At 38.1% G+C, this 25,986-nt stretch overlaps 2 long non-coding RNA genes across 3 annotated transcripts in view; both read right to left on the reverse strand.

The window, feature by feature from the left end:
* LOC308179671 overlaps positions 1 to 25,986 on the reverse strand; it is a 272,263-nt gene that overhangs the window by 72,241 nt on the left and 174,036 nt on the right. The window lies entirely within an intron of this gene.
* LOC308179677 lies at positions 8,976 to 16,359 on the reverse strand. Its single transcript, XR_013940482.1, has 3 exons — positions 15,803 to 16,359; positions 15,472 to 15,607; positions 8,976 to 9,457 (listed from the first exon to the last, which is right to left on the reverse strand). It is a non-coding gene; the product is annotated as an uncharacterized lncRNA (long non-coding RNA).

The raw sequence follows: 25,986 nt of genomic DNA on the forward strand, positions 1-25,986 counted from the left end.
ACCTACTAAAGATAAGTTGCCTTCCTGTCCATTTCCATTTACCAGCTACCTAGACTGCTCTATGCGATGCTGAGCACAGGCACCTCTACCTTAGCTGCAGTGTCAGCTACAGTACCAACAGAAGCCATCGGTAGAGTAACACCTGCACAGGGAAATCAACTTTCAAAACCCAGACCAAAATGCCAGATCATCTTATCACTGCCACAGAAAAGATGATGCATTACTAGCAATAAAGGAATTCCCTGTTTTCTGGGCACAGATTCTAAGGAAAGTGCAAAACACACCCTGAAGCCTTTTTTTGATTACTTCGATTAGAAATGGACCAATAGTTACAATACAAGCTCAACAGAAAGACTGAACACTCAAACACAATGCATGTCCAAACTGAAGGGTTGCCAATTCAAAACAAAGTTGTTCTTTGCCAATTTTCTATGTTACACAGTTTTCTCACAGAAGCTGACATACAAGAAAGCCTTGAAGACCAAATCAATAAGCGGCTCATCTCCTGACAGATTTTCCTTAAGGTTTAAATCAATGCTAAAGATAAAACCAGTGCTTCAAGGGCTGGCAAAGCAATTGGTTTGGCATCAACACTGGGCGTTTGCATTCATTAATGCACTTTTTTTTTTTTTTAAACCAAGTAACTACAATGCCTCAATCTTCCTGGAGGGGTACAGGACCACATTCTGTATTATTAAGCTTGAAAAGTTCTTAACGAAGGGTGAAGAAGAACAGTCAGGTGAGCGCTGATGTGGTGTATTAAAGTGGGAGCTTAGAGAAGCAGTGAATTTATCCCCCACACTGCTTCAGTAGTCTGTCAGCAGTAGCCCTAATAAGGATACCAACAAATCAACAGTACTGAAGTTATAAATTGCCCTAATTTCAACTTAAGTCTCCTAATGCCATTAAATGTACTAACTTTGTTGTTGTTGTTAGGACAGCTGGAAAATAAAGACTCAGAAGAACAAAATCACTTTTTAAAGGCTTGTCAGGAAAACAAGCTTCACTACTGTTATCACCTCTCATTCTCTTACACAAGATATTCTCCTGCAAAAGCAAAGAATCTGAGATTGGCCAGAAGTTAACAAAAGTATAAACTCAGAGGTATTGATAAGGGCAAGGGCTCAGACAGAGGTATTGACAGAATCACCATGTTATGAAATTGAGAGCTTAAATTTTCAGTTTGGGGATGAAGACTGAGGGAGAAAATATGTACTGGAACAGGAGTGGGAAGCCAGCGATGCCCCAAGCCAATGGTTGTGACAGACAAGGACTTTTTAAGCTGACAGTGTGCCAGGAATGATGGCCTGCAGAAGCCGAAAATAAAGCTGAAAGAGGATGTAATGGCAAAGACATCCATCAGACCATCTCTCTAAGAGGGACAGAATCTGGCAAAGAAAAGAAGAACATCACTTTACTAAGAACAAAGTGAAAGAGGCCTTCAGACAGCAGTAGGGAAGAAAGGCCTATTAGAAAAGACAGGAGATGTAGGGGATGGGTTGAAGATGACAGGAGAATGATACCAAAGGCAACAGGAGCTTGATGGAACAAAACCACGTTCCAGGGGAAGAATAAACATCAGAGGAGAACCTGCCAGGCAGAAAAATACGTGACTACACCTATACAGGTCATTAGCAGCTAGAAGAAAGAATAGCTATAGTTTGTTTTTATATAGATACACATTCAGAATGCTGCCTTAAAACAAAACAAAACAGAAGAAAATCTGGTTAAAAAGGCCTTTCTACATTTGGTTAAAAAAGGTTGCATGGTGGTACATAAATATATGGTTTGCCTATAGCTCATCCAATGGAACAACCGTATTGGCCTTGTACTTCAGAGGATGCTTTATTGAAAGCATCCTCTACAAATACAGTATTCCAAAAGTTCAGGGCTCTAAATCCCTTTCACATTAAAGATTTAACTGGAAAACATGTAGAAAATCTTGTGGCAATGTCTGCAAGTTTGGGGGCACATGTTGCCCTCGGGTATGCATGCCTGAATCTCAGAGGGGCCTATGGCTTATTATGCTCCTAAAAAACAAACAAACAAACAAACCACCAGTGAAACCATGCTATAAATATCTATGACCAATACAACTGGCACTGCTGGATTTTCTAAACTTAAGGGTTTAGAGTAAATATCATAGTCTCAGAAAACTTTTCATGAACTCATGAGTTTGTACATCCCTCACAGGAAAGAAAAGGCTTTCCTCACTGCTTGCAACCAGGAGCAGAAGAGGAGGAAGGAAGATCATTAGAAAAATCTTCATTTTTCAAATAAAATGAGCAGTCAGTAATTTTAATTGGAGTTCTTATTTTTATTTTTTTCCTATTTGCTCTTCTGAATCTGTGAAATAAATCTACAAGCAGTGTTGAAATTGTATTGCCATGGAAAGTTTATTTCAGCTGAGTCCTTCTAATGTTTGCTCTTCATAGAACAGCATGCAGTTCATATAACTGCCTTTTTCTGTTCTGTACCAGCTCAAGGGGATTTCTACTCTTGGGAGTGCCTTTTTATCTGTTACGCTGAGATCAGATAACTGCTGCTGAAATTTGGTTATGTACTCTTCAGCTCAACTAGCAGCACATAGAAGCTGGAGGCTTGATTCTGATCTAACGTATATCTCTGTAAATGAGGAGTAACTCCATTAGGGCCAATGAAGTTACATGAGGTATGAAATAGAGCTAAGTGAGTCCAAGATCAGGCCTTGTACTTTTTCCTTCCTTAGAAGGTGAAACAAGTAGTCTCTGAACCTAAGTAAACAGGCATAGTCAAAAAGCAATTCTGTTCTATTTCAGTGTCTAGATACAAAACAGAAGGATGCTCTGCCAGCATAGACAGCTTTAGTGGAGCAAATGCTACCTTATACCACCAGAGGTTCTAGACTTCCAGGAGAGAAAACATGAACCGCGCTTCTGATTGAGCAAAAGGAACTCAGTATTCAAAACACCTCAGTAAATGGTCCAGCATCCTGGTTTTTGCCAATTCCCAAACATCTCCTACACTTCAAGTAAATCCACACAAACATTGTGAAAGGAGTGCTACTTCTGTCCCTCCACCTCTGAACTTTTTCCTCAGCTGAGACCCACTAGACTGATTCCAGGTTTCAGTGTAACTTTTAGTTAACTCTTTATTAACTCACCCGAGGTAGTTGCAATGTGGTAATTATTAACAAAATGTATCACTTGAAGAAAGAGGTATCAATATGACAGTACAAAATTGGCATTTTATAGAAGTGGCATCCAAGAATACGGGCATCTACATTTGAATCCAAATGTAACATATGGAACAGAAGGCAACACTACTTTAAAAATCAGCTGTTTCCCCATGAATTTAAAGGTATTCAGATTATCCAGCGCTGTGTATGACATTCTGCTGGAAATTATTATTTTTCATGCAAGAATGTTGGCATATAATTGACTTGTCACTATGATAACTTTATCTGGTTCATGCAGGAAGCATCTCAGATGATAAAAGACAGCTTTGTAAAATGCTTATGAGGACCTAATTTTTCTACTTTTGTTCAAACAAGTGGTTATCCTCAGCAGAGAGTGCCATGGTTCTAACAAGACACACCCTGTGCACACATGGGGGTACAACTGCAAATGTATATGCATGGTGAGAAGAACTGAGGGTGGAGCTGTCTGTAGTCTCTAAAAACACCGTTGCTTTGTTCTTAACAATACTATGTTCATTGTGAAGGAGGGAACAAAAGCAGTAAGGTTAAAAAAAAAAAAGTAAAGTTCCAGGGTAGATAGCAAGAAGAGCTTTCAAACAGTAAGGTTATTTCAGCACGGGTACACGTTAGACAGAGTGTATGAACTTTACATCTCTGTAGAAACTTCGGAACAAGACAGAACATTTCTCTCAACTGATGCAGGGGACTTAATTTGGCCATAAGGCAGGAGGATCCTCTAAAAAGATCTTTTGACATCTCTAAAGCTTTGAGGTCCAGAATATTGTTGAGATGACATCTGAACTGCTTCCAAGAAAACAGATGGCACCAGTAGTGTCATTTACACCCAATTTTCAAAAACTAAAACTAACAGAAAGGAGGTAAAGCAAGTTTCCTTTAATTTGAATCACATGGATTCTGAACTGAACCCCCAAGAAGCCTAGAAATCACAGAAAAGCAAAACCAAGATAAAGCTCTCTGGCCGCCCCAGCAGCCTAGATGAAACAGTTGAATTTGTCCAGAGAACTGTGTCCAAAGTACTTCAATCAGACACAGAACATTTTTTGTTTAAATATCAAGGAAAGCAAACTTTGCAGGGGAGAATCATGCCAAGTATTTTACTCAGATTTTGACAAGCTATTTTTTGAAACTTTTCCTCATCTAAAATAATGCATTTAAATATCAAAACCTGAAAGTTTTTATAGTATAGTGAGAGTGCTCGTATCAAAACATCTAGTGTTCTAAAAGATTAAGCTCAAAATAAAATGCTTCAATGTAAATGAAATGCTAAGCTTTTTTTTTTCAACTCAGAATGTTGTACAGTGGTACCAAAAATAAACATTCTTTTTCAGAAAAAGAAGGCCTCTTGGAAGTAGAAAATCTACCTTATACCCAAATCTGTTTTTAAAGGGACAGAATAAAAATCTTTTCTCCTAAGAGTCAACTTAATTTTGTGTTGTTGCAAATCTACCAGCTCTCCAGTTTTCAACATTTTTCTCAAATAAATAGGAGAGATCAGACTCATTTTCTGCTATATAAAACAAACCTTAAGAAAATGTAGTACTGTTTACAGTATAGATATTAAACCTTCTGCTCGCATTTGAGAACAATGTTATCAGTACATGAATACACAAACCACATGACATAACCACTGCCCATAGCGTAACTCCAAGCTGTTCATCGCAGTGCTACAAGGAATCTCCTCCGGACAGATCCTGTGGATCACTCTGAAGAAGTACAGCTCATAATTACGGATCTAGGAAACTCATGACTTGCTAATACTTAAGTAGCATTGTCTCTCCCCTATGAATCTAAACAGAAATTGTATTTTGACTGAACACATTTTGATTTTGGACCTAAAGATGTGGCTTGAAACAATTTAAGAAGCATAAACTGCAGACACAAACTGAAGCCATTGGTTCTAACAACCCATATTTCTTCAGGAGGGGGCATTAGTGTCCTCTTTGCCCTCTGGTTAAAGAACAGCAAGTTACTGAGCTACAAGAAGAATCCAAGTATTTTAACATTTGCCAAGTGACCACCAGAGCATGCTACTGGGAGATTATTTTGTGATGAGAATTATATAGCTCCACTGATGTCCCTGCAACTTCGGCAATTTATACTACTAGTAAATTTTATCTACAGTTTCTTGCACGTTTCTTAAAATGATGAGTTCTGTATTTTTCCAGACTAAAATAAAAATTATTTGGTTGACTTGTAGAGACAAAACACCCAGTTGTACACAGGACTTTCAAATGAGCTTTGCTTGAGTAAGATGCGTAAGGGCCAGCCTCACAGCATTTCGTTCCCTTAGAATGCATTTGTTGATTATAATAGATAATTGTGATGCCAAGATTACATCAGTTGTTGCAATTTGGATGAAGTCCACCTCTTCTTTCATGGACTGAAATGTGTGAAATTCAATTCCTCTGGTGAAGTCTTAATTTTATACCAATTTACTTACAAACATTGAAAGGAAAATAAAATTTAAAATGTGCAAAAGATTAAAGCACTCTTTTGCTAATGAGAGCCATCTGTTTATTTCTTTCCTTTTTAAAGCATTTTCAATAGGTGGAAATGAAAGACTTTAGACACATTTTCATGTCTTGAGCCTCAGAAACAAACAAAAAAATAAAAATACAGACTCATCATCTTCAGTCACCTAACTTGAACTAAGAAAATAAGCCTCATCCTAGCTTGCCAATTGCTTTGGGGCCATCTTTGATTGCACCACTGATGTGAAAGTGTCTTTGCCCTGCACCAGGATACTTGTCAAGAATCCCACGTCAAGAATTATCTCAATTTAACTGTTACCATGTCTCAATTCCCTCTTCCAGTCACAAACTGGTCACTGTATGTTGCTCTGTATTTAGAGGGTGGCCAGTCTCAACAGAACCATAACAGCCAGTCCATCTCTCAACTCTTGGCAAGCAGGGGCAGTAGGTTGCTCTTGCTTTTGCAGCGTTGTGGCACCAGTCCTTGGGACTTCATCACTAATATAATCTGATATAGAAGGTATGTCCAAAGCAGTCTGTATATAGCTTCTATATTTAAGCACCATAGCGCGTATATAAAACCCACAACACAAACCAGAGGACTATGACTGTATCAGGCCAACTGAGCAGCAAGAATTCTCTGAACATGAGGAACATCAGGTCTGGCAGGGGAAACATTGCATATCAGTAGACCACTGGAGGCCCAGCTCCAACCTACAGAGCAAACCAAGAAATTAATTGGCAATTCATCGAATAATTTTTCATGCCAACCATGTCTTAGATATACATAGAGACAGATTTACAGCAGTGCTTGGAATTGCATCACAGTAGACACATGCTTAACATTCAGCCAAAGGTGTCTCTAATCAGGCATATCCTGCAAAATGGCAGAAGTCTTAGTAATCAACTGATCAAGCAAAAAATTACTCATTTTTGTAGGAGGGGTTATGTTACAGTTAGATTAGTCAGCTCTTCCCAGTATAATTTAATGAATGGTGAAAAATAGGAGTGATGAACTGGTGATAGCCACCTGGAGAGCCTGCAAAAGCAGCGGTATCACACATTATCACACCCTGGTCTAGCATGTAATAGTGGTCAAATGCAATTTTAACTAGTAAACAACCAAACAGCCAATATTTGGAGAAAAATAATGACAATTTGAAGTGTCATCATGTATATGAAAGATCTTTTCTATCCTTACAGAATATTTTTAAAGCTTCAAAAAACAAAAACAGATTAAGGAAGATTAGGGGACTCTTCAGAATCCTTATGTTTTATATAACTGCTACCTGTGCTCTGTCATAAAATTGGAGTTGCAGATTTCAGGACTATGAAGCTCCCAATATATCATAGCTAGGGCAGCATCTGTGCTGAATACACACATGCTGTTTCTTGGGGAGAACTAGCAGAGTGTTTCCTGGCCTAGAAGGTCCATTTCCTAGATAAGCCTGTCTGGACAGTGTAATAATGCTCTCCAAAGCCTGGGAACACAATGACGCAACGTAAGGACTGTGTATTAATGCTGGAAGGACACAAGGATCCAGGATTCTTGCACATTGCTTGTCACATCTTATTCTCTTTGCTTCAGTCAACAGCTTTTGCCTTGTTAGTTAGCATATATTAAACAAACAAACAAAAAAGGAACAAAACCCTCTTAAGAGGCAAACTACAGCATGCTGAAAGCCAAGAAATTGCTTAGTTTTATCTTCAAAAGTTACCTTTTTGATGATTTTATTCCTATTTAAAATTTTGTTGGAACCTATATAACTAAAAGAGTTCATGTTAGGAATCATGATTGGAACGGGCATGACAGAAAACATGAAAAAAAAAAAGCATAACAACTAGCCAGCTAAGTATTCACATGGAATCAACAGCACATCCAAGGCTGGAATCCAACACCTCTGAGTGCTAACCCAGTAATTTAACTATGGGACTTTGCTGACATTTTGCAGACTATATGTATGAAGAATCAGAGGAACTGTAGGAATTATTTTGAAACATTTATTTTGACTAGAATTAAACCAGATAGGGTGTGAAAGACATGTCGCTTATTGAGAAGCAGCTGATCCCACACTTGGCCAACCTAAGATTTCAATTCCACTTACACAGTTGCAGACTTGCACAATAGCAGAATGGCGTGAAGCATGAATGACACGTAAACACACATCTGGACCAGAAGTTAGATGAATATAGTTACTTTAAAGTATACATATGATGAAAATCCCCCAAATATTAAATATTTGCTGTAGCATTCCACCTTTTTTTCTTCCTTTTATTCAGACTGGCACAGATAGCTGCCTAATAAATTAACACAACCTTGATTTGACAAGCTTTTCCCCAGCTGCATTACAATGTCAAATATCAGGGCCATTGCCTTCAGCATAGCCTTGACCACTTGTCATTTTCTTATAATTAATTACAGCTCTCTCAACCAAGGCTGCTACAAAAAGTGATAAGACTATTATACAGCTTTCAACATTCATTGTCTGTGGGATTTTCACACTCTTCATTGTTTACCAAGGGTGCATTGTCCAATGTCTTGGATATAAAATTAATTTCATCATTATTAGGAAATCAAAGCCTAATTTATTGCACAAAAGAAATTCAAAAGCTTCTCAAACTTTTGTTTCCTCCTATTTCACTAATAGCTGGCATGGTAAAGAATGCATCACATACTGGCCTCAGAATATGTAGTACTACCCACGCTGTGTTGGATCACTACTGACTTGAGTCAAACTACAGAATTTCCAGCTTGCAGAAAACACTGATATTTCAAAACTTCTCATCTGAATCAAGATACTTTTCCCCTTTAGTGTTTCCAGGTAAGAGATATCTAGGGAAAAAAAAAGTGTTGGGAATTTGGTAATCTTTTGAATACCACTTCACAGGTTTTGGTTGGCACACCTATTACTTTTTTGTTTTTTTTAACACCATCTCATGGCACAGATGTCTGAACTTTTTCCAAGCATGGAATGAAAAAGCCTTACTACTTTAGCAAGACCCCTTCTTTCCCCTTCCACATACCTATCACATGCTTTGAAAAAATTATATTCTTACTTAATACTTCCTTTATATTTGAACACAAATTTCTCATGTTAAGCATGCATAGTAATTTTTATCGTATCATTTTCTTGTAGTTCTAAATGATGAGATACAGTTTGTATTACTGTAACACCTGCTAGCTCCAGCCAAGATTGAGGTCAAAGCCACCTGAGTCCACCACTTCCCTGAAGATCTTGAGATTTACTCAAGACAGACATAAGGTAAAAAATAAAAAGCAACACAAACTGGGGGGAATAGCTGGTTAGAAGCAGACCTGGAATGAGCAACCAGGTCTCTCTTTGCTTCAGCATTCAGCTTAGTAATCCAAATCATCAGCCGTGACCTTCACCAAAAGAAAACCTAGTCTAGTTTCCAGCAATGCAGGGTATTATCACCTTTCCTTTTCTCAAACTGTGCCATGCTTTGAATATTTTGTGCACAAACTTTCAGTGCACTACTTCAAGAAGTAAGATTTCTTTTACTTTTATTACACAATTAGGTAAATTGGACAGATGTTCTACTTTATTTTCCCACTCTTTACTGCTGGCATCTATCTGTGTCATTCCTCACTAGCCTGCTCCTTTCAGCTCCCCATGTTGCTCACTTGGGTTACTAATTGTTCTATTTTTCTTCAACGGCCACTGTTATTGATCGTGCATGGTGGGAATTTTTGATCAAGTTCTGCAGCAACGCAAACACCAGAGCTGTCAGGGAAGGTGCTTCTGTCTCTGGATTACATCCTGACCTAGATAAGAAAGGGTGAATGGGTTCAAAAACCAAACCTATTTACAGCTCAACTTGCCCTTGTCTCCACTTCACAAGGACAGATGATAAATTCTCCATATTTTCACAACAGGATGTGGATACATCTGCCTCATTATTAGACATCCTGCATAAATAAAAATCTACCTATTTTCAGTACAATATTTACTTCAAGGTGCATTTGTGAGGCAATAAATACACTTCTAGACACTAGCATGTCTATCATAAATAGTATTTTAAAGAAATACTTTTTAGATATCTTTTCCTGTTTTCAGAAAGCATCACTATGAAAAAGTAAAGTTTCAATCTCAGGTTTATGCTTAACTGTTAACTTCGAGGGAAAATACTATGTGTTCAACAAAATTCTGAAGATCTCAGCATTTGTAATTCTTTGTCGTCTCCACACCCTCCACCTCTGCCAATTATCTCAATTATATTAGAAGACCTCCGGCCAAGTAACATATACCAGTTTCCACAAGAGCTTGTAAATACTCCCCCCCCCCCCCCCCCAAGCTTCCATTGAAAAGTCTTTCCATTTTTGGATGAAAGCACAAAACAAGATGTTGTAGAACATTCAACTTTCAATGAAAAAGCTAGCTTTTTATCAAATAAATTATGTTCTCACCATTTCAATGAAGAAGTTGGGGGTATTTAAAAAAAAAAAAGCAAAAATTTTATTTTTTATTCTGATTTGAAAAGCTGATTGCTTTTTTTTTTTCCCTGCATGAAACAAGAGGTAACACAAGATTTCTGTAATGCCAAATCTTGTTGAACTGCAGCCCAGATTTCTTCTAGAGAGTTCCCACTCAGGACTGCCCTCCATGCAAGTGAAACTCCAACTTTAAGCTCTACCTTCACCAGCTATTATATATGATGTTTTATCTTGTAGAGGCATTATCCAGTTTTGTAAATAGAACAAGTTTTGCAGCCCACCAAATTTATTGGCAGATATTTGACGTCCTTTGAAATCAGCCCTTTAATGTGCAACATTTCAGAATCCACTTAACAAATAAGTCACATGCTGCACCACTGGGTATTTAAAAAGATTTAAAAAAATCCCCATTCCATCTATTTCCACTAGTCTCTCAGGAGACTCAGCGAGACTTCAGGTATTTAGCATATTTAGTTAGACCTCCCTCTCCAATTCTTATATTGTCCTGCTGGTATCTTGGAAAACAGATCATAAGATAAAAACTTCTCAGTGTTTTCTTCAGTCAGAGATTCTTTCCTGCTACCAATTTTGTGCAGGGATTTTTTTCTGTGCCAGTGTCCCTCTACATCTAAAAAAATACACAACACAACAGCAAGACATACAGACTTGGTGGTTTGCTATCAGAGATACCTGCTATTATTCAGCATCTCCACAAACAAGTGATTTTGGTTCAGATGAACAGTTAAGCCTGACATTAAATCAGAGTTGCTAATGGTTACAGAAGCATTTTCACAATAAAGTCCTGTTCCTCTTCATTTGCCAAATTCTTATATTACTTCAACAATTGAATTAGTAAGTTTTTATCTCATCAGCATGTGAAAATGACCTCCTAAAAAGAGCTATTCTGGAAAGTTAAGTAGTGTGGCATCATATACAAAAAAAATCATAGAGACAAGTCACACGGAACAGTTTTGGTAGCAAAAACATACGTGGAAGGACTTTTCAGGGCTTTGTCTGATTTTGCTCCTGACTAAATGATGGCTCAATAAAGAGAAGCATCTTGAGTCTCTGCTTAGTACAAACTACACAAAGTGTGAATTATTCTTGTTCCAGTTTAAGACCGAGTCCCCGAGACCTGGGCATGTCTGCAGCTTGAAAAGTACTGCTTTGTTTTTTTCTAAAATGGGACCATGATTGCTTTCATCTACATCTTCAAGCTAAAGGCTTTTATGCAGGTGCTCTTTTGCATATCTCATGTGACTCCTCTAATGTGGGGTTTAGTGGTTCTCTGCACTATAACAGGATAAAGGATAAGGTATGAACCCTCCAGTGCTTTACCACCAAAATAGCCTACTTTGGAATTAATGGTGGTACAGATTTCATGATTTAAAAAAAGTTGTTGGAAGTGGCAGACATTTTGTCAAAAACTAAATAACAAATTACACCCAGAAAATTCAACTTGTGAGAAAGCAAGATCCTACCCAGTACTGAAAAGTTCCTTTGGTGCCCACTCTACTCTCAGGGCAGCTACTGCACCAGTATTCCAGAGCTCAGAACTCTCTCAGTATTTCCTGATGTGCTGCACAACACCTCACCCATTGCTCCTAGAAAAAAAAATATCTTTTTTTTTTTATTTATTTTATTTTATTTTTCCCCATTCAAAATTCCACTCTCTTTTTGGTACTCAGATCCTTCAAACATTTGTGTGCCATTATGTCTCTCTGTACCCACTGCTCAGCCAAACTCCATGTATTTCACTCCTTTAATGCTGCTTTTTTATGAGTCCCTACAGCTCACTCTTCCCTCTGAACTACCTCCAACATTCAATACCTTTCTGATTCCAGAAATCTGACAGTGTTTGAGTTGGATCCTCTTTCCTGCAGCCAGGAACATTCTGTACTGAGTTATTCTTGTGATTTAAACTATTTCTATGAACATATTTTAAAAGTTCCATCTCGTGTACAACTTTCTGGTACCAAATTACACTTATGTGTAAGGGGAAGCACTGACATGGAATTATTTTAAATACCCAGTCTGGATGGATTAGAGAGGCGCAGAAGTCTCCGAGGGGAATGGGACTAGCCAGGTAAGACAGGAGATTGTACAGTTCTGACTGTAAGGTTAGATCTGTGCCAGTAGTTCTCAAACACATCCATCTGCCCTAGTATACAATGCATTGACCACTTCAGAATTGTCTTTTGTAACAAACAATGCTGTTTAGTTACTTTCTTTTAGCACACATTCTTCCAAGATAAAATTGAAGGGGGAAGCACACAGTAAAAAGAAGCAGAAATAGTGGAATAGTTTGGGAGGCAGAGAGCGCAGCCACAGTCCAGAAGTCAATGAACAAGCTATATTATATCTGTACTGCAGACAGACATTGGGTCTCAGTTGCGAAAGGGCGTTTTGCCTAGCTCCATGCCTGCTATGATTTTTGCAACAACCTGTATCTCTTCATGCTCTTACGGAATCATGTGGCCAGTCAAAATTTGTAATAAGAATTTTTTTCCAGAAAATTAACATACTGATTCCCTATCATGAGTGATACGAAATTTCAAGGAAAACAACCTGTTCTGTTATTCTTCAAAACTCCAGTATTTCTTCCAAAAGAGTTGTAGTAAAAGTTGCAGGTTCCTGCATGAAACTTAAAGAAAAACTTTTAAGGTCATTTTCTCTGAATTTCAGTTGCCATGAGGTCAAGAATTTCTCATTTAATTCTGCTCCATTTAGCACCTCTTAGAACCACACCATGTCCAGCATGCATATCTTACCCATAGTTATTTTCCTGCATCTGCCAACTTGGTAAATTATAACAGAGCAAACAAATGTATCTGTCTCAGCTGTAATAAGCCATATCCATGCTACCTACATTGTTTGATTGCTATTAGGGATGAGATGGATAAACAGCAAATCTTAAGGCTGGATCACCGCTATTTTTGTCTGATTGTAGAATCTCATATTAAATGTATTTCTGCTAACCCTGATTAAAAGTATGATGAGAGGCATAGGAACTAGTTGGCTTATCATTCTACTGACACTCCCACTAAACCATGTTAATAATTTAGCTGATGTACTAAAGCGCTTTGACTCTGCTGATGCACAACAGTAGTAATTTCAGGAGGGCTGAAAAATCAGAAATACTTAATGAGATACAGTTGTAGTCAATGCTTTGTAAGGTTTTCTTAAAAACTATGTTAAGCTCAAAAAATAAATAGAACGAAATGTTTGAATACACAGAAAGACAAACACTGCAGAAAAACATAAAACAGGAACGTAAGCAAGCAAAAAGGAATGGTTTATTTTAATACTCACTAAAATTGTCTAGGATAGAATCACGGGACGGTCATTTTTCCTTCAGACAGTGAACCTGAAATGTGTTTCTTTCCCCACTTCCTTCCTGAAATTCCTGTGAGATTCATTTTTTTTCCCCTAATACTAACGAACGAGCTGAACAACCACAAAACAAATGTGGCTTCAACTCAATTAGTTATCAGCATAGAAAATGACCCTTTCCTAAAATGTGGCTTCATTCAGACGTTAAGGGACACTATTCTGCATTTCATTTGAAATACAGAGAAGACATCAGGAACTAAATAAAGAGACCACCACAGTCTTCAGTGTAAGCTGGGAGAAGCAGGAAGAAATGCTATTTGATAAATTACTAAGGGGGAATTATTTGAAAACATTTTATGTGAAGGCTATTTCAGATAACCTTTTAAGGACAGGTGCCTTACACTTTAAAACAATGTTACTGTGCAAAAAGACAAACATTGCTGAACCACAGCTTGACCAATCTTTACATTTCAAGATATACTTTTCCTTGAGGGTAACTATGAAAGTATTTATTTTTGCACAAGGGTTATTCAGTTAAAGAACCACATAACGTAAATGAAAGATAAGGAAATTTTGCATGAGAAAGTAAGCTTCACCACCACTCACTAACAGCTGACGTGAACACCCTTGCCTGCAGGGGAGTTCATAGCAGGTAAAATTAACAGATTGAATTTATGTCTTGCAAAAAGAAAGGCATTTAGATTTGCTTTCAATGACTTATTATTAAACGAGTTTAACTTCTCTTCATACGTTATATAGTTATGTTTTATATTTTGAGATAGAGCCATGACCAGTGTAGAAGACTCCATATCTGCCTTAGTGCCAAGATAATAAGTAATTTACAAGAATGAATAATAGTAAAAGTCAAATTTTATGTGTAAGGACATGTACAATACAGATCTGCAGAAACATTTGCGTGAGAAAAGTGGAAGACAAGCAACTCACCCTGATCATCACAAATTACCTTAGCTTTGTAATCTATCGACACAAAATACCTGGGAGCTCTGAAGGCAAGCATGACTGGGCAGGAAGTTAGCCCAAATAAATCAATTCTATATCAAGAACAAAATCCAAAATGCAGTAGTCTAATATACGTTAACAGCCAGTGAACGGTCATTACTAATTGATTTTGTAAAAGAATACCAAGTATAAAATAAAATAAAATCCAAGAAATTAATATTTCAGTCATTACTAATGCATTGACCCATGAAAACTTATATCAGGTTTTCAGTGCCCTAAATACGCGCTGCCAGGTTTCGTACATTGGATTTATGCAGATAAAGTGTTTGCTAAGATAGTAATTAAAAAAAGCGCAGTTGCACAGTTTCATCAAGAATAGATATCAAAATGCTCTTCTCACAACTCTCTGCAGGAAGACTGAGGAGGAAGTAAGGAAAGTAATTGCTATTTAATCATATCATTATAAACATCAGCTGACATTGCCAGTAAATATGTCATTCCATGTACAATTTCTTAATAGGAATAGCTTTGGAGGTCATGGAAGCCTAGACCATGAACAGAAAAAAAACCAGGTAGCCCATTTCAGGATGAGAGCCCAACTCTCCTCCCCCATGGCCCACAGTCCTGAACCACATGCTTATTAATGGCCACACAGGAGGTGGGAAGTAGTGTCCAGCCTGCAGGCTCCTCAGACCCTACAGCTTTAACAGGAAAACACCTGGTAACCACCTGAACACCTGGGTTCAATTACACCTCTAAGTTCTGCAGCTCTCCCAGTCCCTACATCTGCCTGGTTATTGGTTTTGCCTTTGATTTTTGGCTTGTGTGGCCCATAGCATTTAAGGATTCTGCAGCTAAAGCCAACTGCATGCGCTAGAAGGTTGGAAGCAAACTGATTAAGACTGCTCACAGGAAAGTCATGCAAAATGCTTTCTATGGCTAGGAAACAACATTAACATCCAGAAGTCATAGAATAAACCCATGATAAAGATATCCATCATACTTATCCCATTCCTGAACTAACACAAACCTACCTGCACAGCAAAACTTACCTCTGAGGTAAAAGCTGGGACCCTGACAGGAAAATGCACGGGCGTTCTCCCCAACCTTTCTTTACACTGTTTCATCGTAGGGCTCCCCATCAGTCTCTGCCCAATATGCTACACAAGACACTGACATCCAGAAAACCTACAAGATATTGGGTTCTGCTACTGCTGACAGCTGTGACTGGTGCAACACCCAAGTCCGAACACGCCCTACCAGCCACAACCCCCAGCATGAGCCCAAAGCCCTCAGAAATTACAGCACTGGCAGCCGAGGGGTATCAAACCATTGCATGTTCTAATCAAAAGAAAGAAAAATGCATGTACATAGTCATCTTACCCCAGTCCTTGATGCATGGCCAGCCAAACCAAGAGCCATTTGGGAAGCTGCAGCTCCTGAGGTAGGCGGCAAGCCCCAGCCCTTCACGGCTGCCATTTTGTGGCTTCCAGGCCCAGCTCTTGCTGGAACATTCTGTGCCGCTGAGCAGGGGAGTGCCACCCTCACCTGCCTCAGCCACGCCACACCAATCCCGCTCATCCTGGGGCTGAACTTTTTTTCCTGTTGGTGCATTCAAAGCCCTCCCACCTTTCCCTGCCTCTGCTGAGGAGGCAGGTGTGGGTGGGTGGCTGCAAAACGATGCCCTCAACTTTTATGGGCTGCCTCTCTCTTTGCGGAACTTTTTTTCAGTAATTTTTGAAGCTACTGAAAGGAACTCTTCTCTTAACTCTTCTCTTGCTATAGCCCAGTGACCAGGAAGGTCTGTGAAATGGAGGACTGATGTTTCACATAAAAGGATTGTGTATGTCATGCCACCTATCAGTAAGCCTAATTTTAAAAATTCTGTGGATTTTCTTTGTATACAAAATCAGCAGACATTTGGAGGATCCTAACTAGCACCTCAGGTTTAATACCTCTGCTCTGCTGCATTGCTGAAGCTGGATTTTCCTGTGTGGAGGCACCATGCCCTTGGGAGGGCTGCACAAAGATTTCCTCAACCTAGTCACGCTGTGCCAGCTACCTGCTGGCCTCCTGTGCCGTCCTGCAGCTTCTCCTGCTCAGCAGCAGTGTTTGTATTGTGCACAATACAGTCTTGTTCCCACTGCATCCACCATCTATTTGATAAAAGCTTTATACATTTTTTTTTTATTATTTTTTTAATATTCCAGGGCCACAGAAGTATTTTTTAGCTCATCCCAGAGTGCATCTTAATACAGAAGAGGTATTCATTTTCATTCAACCATGTCAGAATACATTTGCTCTAGATCTTGGGCTGTTGAATGCAGATGGAGTTTTGTATGAAACTCAGGCTCCGTATCATAGCCTCAGTAGTGCCTTATGTGATCCACTAAACAAGCAGAGTAGCAAGTTTCAAACAGCAGGTCTGCAACATCGACGGTTTCCACGCTGTTGGGTTTCCACTATGGAACATGAGCTCACTGGTATTCCACCAAGTATTCTGACAGGCGTATGTTAGCTTCCCTCATTTCCATCAGTTAAGCCCCATTAAAATAAATCAAAAAGGCATCAGATACTTTTCTGATGTCACTAGCCTGTGGAGCAATTGCTCTAGCCACTGTGGGGATGCCATTCCTTTTCCTGTGTTGGGGAAACAGCGTATCTGAAAGAGAGATCAGGCCATTGCACACCCACACAGGATCCCGGACACACCTTGGCTTGTCCCAGCTTTTGTCTGGGGACTGCTGTTTTTGCTGAGATTTCTTAACTGTGCAGGCACAACAGACGGCAACTCATTCTACTCAGTTGTGGCAGATGTGCAGTTTTCTTCTCTATTCACTTAACTCAGCTTGAGAGAGTTGTAAAAAAAATGCTAACCTTCATTCCTCACCACAGACTGCCTTCTTGCAAGACCCAGTGCAGTTCCTTGTATCCTTTATGCTCTTTTCTGATCAACAGAGGTATGAGAAAAATAGTATCATAACTCATACTCTGCTGTGATGTGTAGGAACAAACAGTACATGCTGCTGCTATTGCTGAGTGGGAACAGGATGAAGAAACAGATAAATGAACAAAATAAAGGAATTAGATTTCAGGAGTGCTGAGACTTTCCATATTTGAGGATGCTAGCATTGGATGCTTTGACTATAGCTTTGAGGTTTATATCAGGATGTCTTAGAAGAAGATTTGAGTTTGGAGGTTGAGGTCAGGCAAAAACCACAAAGATTTTTGTACATGCAGGTGAGTACTTCTATGGCCTCTGCAAGATTTTTCATCACTACTTCACAGACGAGGACTGTGGTCTTGATTTTGGTTGTGTTCATGTAAACACATTCAGACCAGAACTTTCCAAATCATCAGCTTTCACCTGGAGCCAAATGGAAAAGACAATGTAAGAGTCTATGAAAGGCAGCTTAGGCTTTTTTTTGTACTCCAGCTTGAGCAACTGGTTTCCTAAGCTTCTTGTGAATGTGGGACTGATAATCAGGCACTGTAGAGTAAATTAATCAATTTAGAGCTTTGTTTTAAAAGTTTTACTGTCCACAAGGTAAAGTACCACCATTTTCCAATGAAAATATGTCTCCTTAATGAAAGAACATAGATCTTCCAATCAAAAAATAAAAATAAAAAAAATAAATCCGTATAGGCCTCTTTCTATAGCCAGACTTTACTAGGTAAGAGGATATCGATGTGGGATTGCACTCCTTTTCATTTTGTCTAATAATCAATAATGGCTAAGCACACATTCCATTTTTACTTGAGGGAAATGATCTCATTATATCTGGTTTTGATTCCCCATGATTCCCGAGACGCAGTAAATGGGAAGGTTTCCAAGTGAGTAACTGCATTCTTGATGAACCTGATCTCTTTTTACATAATACCATAAAAGACATCCTTCCTCACATTAGTTGGTTAGAACTGTGTAATATACAGTGTTTCATCATTAGCTAGCCTAAATGGACATTCATTGGATGAGCATTATAATGTTTAAATTTCTCCTCCAAAATAATACATTAGAGATTATTGCTGTAGTTTTTGCTCCAAGGCACTCTGCTTGTAATCAAAATCTCATTAAAAGGAATTCATACATTCTGTAGCCCAAAGGATCTCAATTTCATTCCTTCTCCTGTCCCTGTGCCTCCCATGCACTGATTTATATGGGTGTTTCACCTAAGGAAAAACTGTCCAATTTGGCTCTTTTAAGAGAGTGTCAAAGGTATAAACAGCATTAGCCACCAAATTGTTTACATATGCTGAAGAGCTCTGAAAAAAAATTCTCTCACTTTGCCAATTTAAGTCAAACATTTAAAGTAATGAGATCTTCTTTTGCAGATGCGGCTCTGATGTATGGTCAGGTGAGGAAAACCTTTGACATCGTCATCTATTTGACCAGAAGGAAAGATGACTTTAGATAGATATCTACCTTATTTTCTGTTTTTTTGCCTCTTCTCTTTGACTGAATTTCTATCAAATAACTGATTTCTTTTAAACTGACTTAGTGATTACTGGAACAAAATCCTATCTATATGAAATGTGAAGTTCTAGATTTTATATGGAATAGTATTTACCTGTCACAAAGCAGAAAAAAATAGAGGATAGATTACAATAATCACAGATTTATTAATCCAATTTTTACTTTAACATCACGATTATCAGGAGAAGTATTATTGCTTTTTTAAAGAAAGGTAAACAGCTTCATTTTTCTCCTCTACATTGGAAATTGACATGCAGGAGATGCTCATGGGCAAAGCCTCTAGACTAGTTATTTATTTATTTATTTATTTTTTCTGTATTTCAGAAAGGTTATGAAGTCTTCTGTTGCAGTCTGCAGTGGTACAAAGATGCCAGAGTACTAGGTTCTTCAGGTAAAATTCTTCCACCTTGCTCTACATCACCAAGGTGAGATAGCTCTCCCAAGGGCAACCTGCATTATCTGTATTTTGGCATCTTATGGAAGATTAAATGATGAGCTAGTTTCACAGGGGACATGATATGTAGTGTCAGTCTAAACAGACAGAGGGTGTTAAAAGGTATCATTGCTTTCATATGATCTGTGAGGATATGAAGGGAAGTTCCTGCACCTCTTCACATTGATGAATCCCAGACGGAGTCTCAGGGATGATAAAATTGAAGCTCAAGTCCAGAACTGAACGCAGAGGTCTAGTTCCCTGTTGTAACCATAACTATCCTCTTTAATTGGGGTAGTCTGTTAATATTTTAATCCACATTCTTTTAATCCACATTGTTAACTACACAGCCTGCCTTAGGGAAGCTTTTGCTTCTGCTTCTGTCAGATCTTGTGTCCAGAGAGAATAACTTCCTTCAGACAATCATAACATTCAGCCCGATTTAAACATGAAACAAAACAAAACAACAACAAATCCAGCTAGCTCTTTGCTTCAATTTTGAATTCTGTAAACTGTATCTTACTATCTAAGCTCAGCAGATTCAAAATGCTTAGGCTCCCTAGGAACCCCTCCTAGGTCATTTTACAGATTGATTGCCTCAAATACAATTTTGACAGTGTATCTATTACACTTATTTCTTGGGCTCCCCATTTTCTCCTTTCTGGCTTAACAGTGGCAAGTTGGTGATGTAAAAGTGTGATAGAGCAGCATTTACATGGAATGCGAATGGATAAGTCTTTGAACTGCTAGAGTGGCACAAACAATATTGACCTCAATTTTCAGTCAATTTGGAATGCTGGAATATTTGTAAGTTGAACGTGATGTTTGAGAGCTGATGGAGAATTTGGAAAGCTTTGCTGTTATATGTAGCTTTTGGCCTCTTTGAACTTCTTTCCTATATGCACAGAATGCAGGGATGCTGTTTGTTTTCTGAACCCAGGCTGACAATTCAGATTTGCCTGTTCATTTCCTTGGATGGAAAAAAAATCATAGATTTCTTTTCCCCATCTCTGAGCTGTAAATTTTCTTTGCACTTGCTCATGTAGGGAACACAGTTTAATGACCTTCCCAACTGCTAAAAGTAATTCATCACTAATTGTTTTTAGAAATAGGTTTTCCAACGTATCAGTTTAAAATAAGCTTGTTTACCGACGCTCACTCATCCATATAATTCACATCTTGCAACTAAAATCACTACTTTCTTTAATATAATGAGTTTTAGAAAGTCCTCTACATGTTTCCCAAATGTTCAGAGAAAATACCTGAGTGGCACATTGGTATGTTAATAAACATTTTATTCACTTCACATTCAACACAGGGACTTGTAGCTGAAAGAGGTTATAACCCACAATTTAGGAAGAGCTGTTCAGAGGCAGCCTTAATCATGGTCCTTCAGAGCAATGAGTTTTAATTTTTTTAACCTCATGTAAAATTTTTGAGAATTCACTGCCTCTCATCTGGTTTAAAAAAAAGGTTTTTCATGTAACTCATTTAATATTTTAAGGGTGTAGAAAGTTCTGCAATGAATAGAGCAGAGGTTTATCTAGTTGAATGTGTCTAGTAACAGATATTGTATCGAACTTCATGTTCAACAACAGTAAAGTAGTAATGGACTTATAGGGGACAGTAGTCCCTAAACATAGGGAGTAATTGGTGTGATTGTGCCTTGCAGCACTGCAATTTATGACACCAGTGTGCACAGAACTAAAACACATGTTAAATCCAAAGCAGATGATTAGTGCCAATGATGTTAGTGAAATTACTCATGCTTAAACATAAGCATTTTAGCATTAATAATTTCCTTTAGGTTATCTTACACCTCCAGTTAGATTAAAAAAAAACACACAGAAGTCTGTCTTTGTGCAAGAAGGTAATTAAGCTTTGGGTAGGTAGTAGGCTACCTTTATTTTAATGCCAGAATGTTTTGAGATTTGAGGTGAAATATTTGCCCGCCTTTGCTTTGCAGTTCACTAGAGTTTGTCTCATTTTAATGGGGATCAACTTTCATGTACAGTGAGTTTTCTTACATTTATCTATCCAGATGCTGCCATCACCATGATATATGAGTGCTGCTGCTTTTCTGTAATACTACTATCCACATACAAAAAAATAAAATAAAAAAAATATTACCAATTAAATTCACTAACCCTTCCTCTGGAGAGTAAGTTGAATGTTATCATTATGAAATCTCATGTTTTTTGAAAAATTTTATTACATAGCAAATTGGCTTCATTTGATCTCACCCACCTTTGTCCTAAAGTTACCGTTTTTGTCATAATTTTTGAAAACCAGGGTTTGTGAACTTGGGAAAAGAGATAAGCCTTTTTCTTAAGTCTTCTTTGATTGCTCTGTGTTCCCCTTGGAAGATGGTCACTTGAGGACAGAAAGTTACACTGATGTGCGAAGAGGGTGAAGCTAGATATAGGAACATTTTGTAAGTGAATTTTAATTCTGCTCTGATTTCAGTCACTGACAGAATTTGCTTGCCAGATTCCATACTCTCGAAAATTATTTTGAAGTTTAGAATTGCTCCATCATGTCTCTTTCTCTTGTCTTGTTTTTTGTTAAGAACCTCATCTGAAATTGGTGATTATTGAGCATTAGTCAAGCCGCCTTCCTCCTAAATGCTTGCAATTCAATGTTTTAAATTTGGTTTCATGGTCCAGATGGTATTTAGAGCTATCGTTATACTCACAACTGGAACTGTAAACCCTCCTCGAGTCTCTGGCTAAGAGACATATGTGCTTAGGCAGATGTTTCACCACTACTAAAGAAGCCATTTCTTAAATAGATGACCTGCTTATCAAATGGAACCTGTTTCCCCAAATGTCAGGAGATGATAACACTGTTAAAAAATCCTCTCTGAAACATCAGTCTGTTCTTTTCATACCACAGACAGTGATCTGTTAACACAGGGCATGAATGCATTCTTTTCTGTAAGCTCAAGTTTTCAGAGAAGCTTACGGTACTGGGCTTTCTTTAGTCTCTTCTGAAAACACTTGCCTCTGTGTTACTCTGTGTAGGTATTGCACCATCCACATTCAACCCTGATAAGAATTATCCACGTTAGGACCAGATAACCTTTGGCAGCCAAGACAGTCCTGGAATACAGCCTTATCCTAGCATGACAGATTTACTTCAGGAGGCATGCAGAGTTTCTTATCACATGCTCTGACACTGGGGACACAGTGTCTCTCATATGATCTGCCTTCAGATGGGCAGTTTTGCTATTCTTATATTCTTATACCTACAGTCTAAATACGAACTATTGTCCTTAAAGTACCTGGATATTTTTTCCTTAGTTGGAAAACTTCATTGTCATTCTATATTTGAAGCTGATCTTTGAATAGATCACAGAAGCCCAAAATGATTAAGGTACTCACTGAAGACAGAAACTCAGAAAATCAAGGGGCCCATTAGTATTTCAGAGATGGAGCAATGCATTATCTTTCACTTTGATACCCAGTACAATGGTAGCAGATGAATCTGTTTTAAGCTATTAGTCAAAAAAAGGCTTTCCATTCTTAATATCACAAAACAAAAACAACAACAACACATCACTGGTGAACTTAATGCTGATGTGTAAATTAACACTACGATATTGGTTTGAACGACCCATACCATGATACATAATTATTTTCCTGTGGAAACCTTCCTTCTCCCAAACCCTTAATACTCCACCATTAAGCTCTTTGAGCAAAAAATAAAGCTATGTAATTATTTCAAACTTCACAGTGGAGGTATAATACAGCAATTAATTATTTTGTTGCAAAAGGAAAGGAGATCATAAGGTAGATGAAATGTTCTATCCTAGGTTACTCACAAGGTCAACACCAGAACAAAGTAAATGTGACTTGTTCCATGCTCCCAGTAACCAAAACTCACTTGCTTTCGCACAGTGTAAAGTACAGGCCAAAACTAATACTACATTGAGACCTCTAGGCTAATCTCACACCTAAAAATCCATGAAGCAAAAACTACATCATGAAGAATCCAGACTGCACATCAGGGAATTGTACTATGCTATCATCTCCTCTTCCCTTCTACATCCCCTGCATCAGCAAGGTAAATGCACAGAACCTATACCAGGATGTATGATATGCCAGTCCATTTGCTACATCTCACCATTATTCTTAATTGTTTCTTCACTTTTCAACTGAGCAGAAATATGATTAATTGTAAAATTTAATATGTGTCAATTTATCTGCTATTTGTTGTTTGTGGCATATTGTGAATAAAAGTTTAGACTTTCTCATTTTTTCTTATCCTTCACTCATGTCAGAAATGCCAGATTCTTGAGCAGTACAATCACAGACAAAATAACTGAAATGTCCTTTCCTGAATCAATCCTGTCTCTCCTGACATGGCAAGACGTCATAAAACTCTGAAGATGAAAAATTGCTTACTGTGCATGACAGCAAATTAATAACAATACAAATACTGGAGCCAAATCCTATAGGTGTTAAATCTGATGCCCATCACCTCCATCAAAACCTATGTAGCTAATACTGTAGGCTGTATTCTTCACGTGCTACTGCCTATGATCATGTGGTACACTTAAAGAATCTGCAATACTAGAACACAGTGAAACTCACCTCTTGGCACAGTGTTTGCACACATAAAACACAAATTAGTGAAGTCCAGTTTGGTGCCTTAGAAGAAGGCTTATGTGGTGCATCTTTACTGGTGGGATTTCTAAACGTGCTTCAAGCTAGCCTATTTAGCCTCACATAAAAGTCACTACTATGCCATTAAAGTCACTAGTAAAATTCATTAATTCAGTTTGAACAGACTCAGGTTGAAAGCAGTGCATTTCTGAATATGCCCTGCCAAGGCTAATAGTAACCACTGACTTACCATGATGAGATAGACATTCCTTTATGTAGTTGTAGCATGCTGAGGCCCTAATGAAGATCAGACTTTCACTGGCCAGGAGGAAAACAACAGACAGTTGCAATCTGACAAGTTTTCTATCTAAACATACAAGGACAGGAAAAAAAGGAGTTACTATAAATAAGCCAGTTTTACAAATGGCAGTTGAGGGCAGCAACTTCTTTAAAGCATCCTGTGCTTTAGAAACACAGCAGATTTTCTCTTTCAGGATTGTTCTCTCAAGGTATCAGAGACACTTGTGAACAAAGGCTCTTATGGTACAAATATCTCAAGGCTTATTATTGCTTCCATTATAGATAGAATCCAGGAGTTAGCTTGAAACAGTAAAAACAGATGGTTGCAGAACAGGGACACAAAAAAACAAGTGAGGAATAGCATAGCTACAACTGCTAGCTCCCTCCAGCAACTCTCCAGCCACTATTTGTATCTTTTTAGTTCTTTCTAAATTCCTTTTGATTTCCTTGATACCATGAGCTAAGTAAGTATGATTAGTGAAGAAGAATGCACAAGGAAACCTGTGTATACAAACATCATGATGAATTTATTCACTCTTCTCTGCTTATTCAGCAAAAGAATAATTAAATCCAGAAGTATAGTTAAATTTATTCAGTAGATTTTGATTTATTTTAATGAAAGAGAAAGGATGTAAACCTTCACTGCATTGGAATTATCTTAGCATAGGGTCAGAACTCTTGTTGGCTTATCACATCTCTTCCCTACCTTCTCTCTACTTTTCTGTCTTAGAGGTTATTAAATGGCAAAGCTCTCATAAGAAGCTAATAGCGCTTGCCAATAAAATGTTTCTCACCATTACAGCTGCTGAAAAGTTGACAAAATCAATTGTTTGTGTTATGCAGAACATTTTCACTTTTTATCTCTAGAATTTTATCTGACTTTTCCAAAAATGAAAAAAGCTTTTCTATCAATTATGAAAACTATAGGGACTTTGGTAACGTTCTGCTGGGCTTCCCTCTCAAATCATTCTGAATTCTGCATGGAGAATGGCAGCAGGCCCAAATCTACATGAAGCTCCTGTTTAAATATGACACTCAAAGTGAGTTTGAAATGTGACAGGTATACAAAACAAGACCTCAGAGGTTTTGTTCAAGAATCTGAACTGAACATTTTTCTGAAATTGGAAGGGTTTTAGTAATTCAGTTTTGTAGCTCCATTCAAAGGCCTCTGGAATGAGAAGCACATTCTCTGAATCTCCCTAGGGAATTTGAAAATGTCTGTTTGTGAAAACAACCACTGCTAGCTTGGAGGGTTGTGATGATCAAAAATTGAAATGGTTTACCCATCTGTATAGGAAATGCTTTTTGAGAAATCGTGCTGTAAGGGGCCAGCTATGTGTGGGCAGCAGAAGCCTAGAACAAAATTCGGCCAGTTAAACTGGTACTTAACTGCAGCTCCTAATGGACGTAGACCTGGCTCATTCTTAACCTAGGAATGAATTTTAGCCCAATCGTAGAACTTAAACAAAACAGCATAACACAGTTTTTGTGCTTATTTATCCAGTTCTAATGTCTGCCTAGTCTTTAGGGAATGAAGGCTGACTCTTGGCCCTTATCCCTGCTTATATCCAGACTGTCTAGAAAATTACTAAGAAAATTAAATATCATCACTGACACCAGCTCTAACAAGAAACAAATTTGGTTCCTGAACAAGTAACATTTCACTTTTTGTATACATTTACTTATTTTTTTCCATCCTTGATTTCCTACTAAGTTGACACCCATTTTGCCTATTCTTAGAGCTGATCCTCTA

Source organism: Anser brachyrhynchus, assembly GCF_964034855.1.
Source record: "Anser brachyrhynchus genome assembly, chromosome: 17".
Classification (NCBI taxonomy): domain Eukaryota; kingdom Metazoa; phylum Chordata; class Aves; order Anseriformes; family Anatidae; genus Anser; species Anser brachyrhynchus.